Consider the following 2,514-nt stretch of genomic DNA (forward strand, 5'->3'; position numbering starts at 1 on the left):
GTTTGTTTTGTGTTTTTTTGTTTTCTCTGCCTCATTTTATTCTCCAGTGGCAGAAGTTAATACCGTCTAAAACATGACCAGCATGCACCCAGAACCAAGTGGGATACTATGTTGGTATTCTGTGAGATTCCTCATTCCCATTCAGTCCCCTCTTTTATCTCATTTATGTTTTGGTGGTCAATGTTGGGGCCTTCTACAAGTGTTTCAGGTTTATATAAATTTGGGACTAAGCATTTTCTAACATAGAGAACTTAATATACTTAGAAACAAGAGGATCACCATCTAGAACCCCTCAGGTAGAATAATTCTCCCTCCACTAAACTTCATAACCACCACCATCTCCCAGTACCCCTCCCTTTATTTTCTTCTCCTTTTTTTCATTTTTCTTTTTTTTTTTTTTCCTCTTCTTTGGGATTCCTGGCCTTTTATTTTTTACTACTTTGTTTTAAAATATGGTTTTCACTTTAGTGGTCCTTTTTTGTTTCATTCTGATCTTTGTTTTCAATTTCTGGTCTCTGACCTGGGCAGAATCATCTTGGGTGAAATTTACTTAGGTCATGGTTGATATTCTTGACGCAGCCTGCTCATACAGCCACTCTGCACTAAGCAAAATGACTAGAAAGAAGAACTCACCACAAAAGGAAGAATTCAAAACAGTACTCTCTGACACAGAGTTACAGAATTTGGATTACAATTCAGTGTCAGAAAGCCAATTCAGAACCACAATTATAAAGCTACTGGTGGCTCTGGAAAAAAGCATAAAGGAATCAAGAGACTTCATGACTGCAGAATTTAGATCTGATCAGGCAAAATTTAAAAATCAATTAAATGAGATGCAATCCAAACTGAAGGTCCTAATGACGGCGGTCAATGAGGTAGAAGAGGTAGAAGGAAGAGTTAGTGACATAGAAGACAAGTTGATGGCAAGGAAGGAAGCTGAGGAAAAAAGAGAAAAACAATTAAAAGACCACGAGGAGGGGATCCCTGGGTGACTCAGGGGTTTGGCGCCTGCCTTTGGCCAGGGCGTGGTCCTGGGGTCCCGGGGTCAAGTCCCACACGAAATAAAGATAATTTTAAAAACATATTATGAGCAGCTACACACCAATAAATTAGGCAATCTAGAAGAAATGGATGCATTTCTGGAAAACCACAAACTACCAAAACTGGAACAGGAAGAAATAGAAAAACTGAACAGGCCAATAACCAGGGAGGAAATTGAAGCAGTCATCAAAAAACCTCCCAAGACAAAAGTCCAGGGCCAGATGGCTTCCCAGGGAAATTCTATCAAACATTTAAAGAAGAAACCATACCTATTCTACTAAAGCTGTTCCAAAAGATAGAAAGGGACAGAATACTTCCAAACTCGTTTTATGAGGCCAACATCACCTTAATTCCAAAACCAAAGACCACCGAAAAGGAGAATTATAGACCAATATCCCTGATGAACTCAGATGCAAAAACTCTCAACAAGATACTAGCCAATAGGATCCAACAATACATTAAGAAGATTATTCACCATGACCCAGTGGGATTTATCCCTGGGATGCAAGGCTGGTTCAACACTCATAAAACAATCAACGTGATAGATCATATTAACAAGAGAGAAAACAAGAGCCATATGATCCTCTCAATAGATGCAGAGAAAGCATTTGACAAAATACAGCATCCATTCCTGATCAAAACTCTTCAGAGTGTAGGGATAGAGGGAACATTCCTCAGCATCTTAAAAGCCATCCACAAAAAGCCCACAGCAAATATCATTCTCTCTCTTTTTTTAATTAATTAATTTATTTATTTATGATAGTCACAGAGATAGAGAGAGAGGCAGAGACATAGGCAGAGGGAGAAGCAGGCTCCATGCACCAGGAGCCCGATGTGGGACTCGATCCTGGGTCTCCAGGATTGTGCCCTGGACCAAAGGCAGACACCAAACTGCTGCGCCACCCAGGGATCCCTGCAAATATCATTCTCAATGGGGAAACACTGGGAGCCTTTCCCCTAAGATCAGGAACACAACAGAGATGTCCACTCTCACCACTGCTATTCAACATAGGACTAGAAGTCCTAGCCTCATCAATCAGGCAACAAAAAGAAATAAATGGCATTAAAATTGGTAAAGAAGAAGTCAAACTCTCCCTCTTTGCAGATGACATAATACTATACATAGAACACCCAAAGACTCCACCCCAAGATTGCTAGAACTCATACAGCAATTTGGCAGTGTGGCAGGATACAAAATCAATGCCGAGAAATCAGTGGTATTTCTATACACTAACAATGATACTGAAGAAAGAGAAGTTAAGGAGTCAATCCCATTTACAATTGCACCCAGAAGCATAAGATACCTAGGAATAAACCTAACCAAAGAGGTAAAGGATCTATACCCTAAAAACTACAGAACACTTCTGAAAGGAATTGAGGAAGACACAAAGAGATGGAAAAATATTCCATGCTCATGGATTGGAAGAATTAATATTGTGAATAATGTGAAATGCTACCCAGGGCAATTTACAC

This window comes from Vulpes vulpes, chromosome 2 (genome assembly GCF_048418805.1).
Source record: "Vulpes vulpes isolate BD-2025 chromosome 2, VulVul3, whole genome shotgun sequence".
NCBI classification, from domain to species: Eukaryota; Metazoa; Chordata; class Mammalia; order Carnivora; family Canidae; genus Vulpes; species Vulpes vulpes.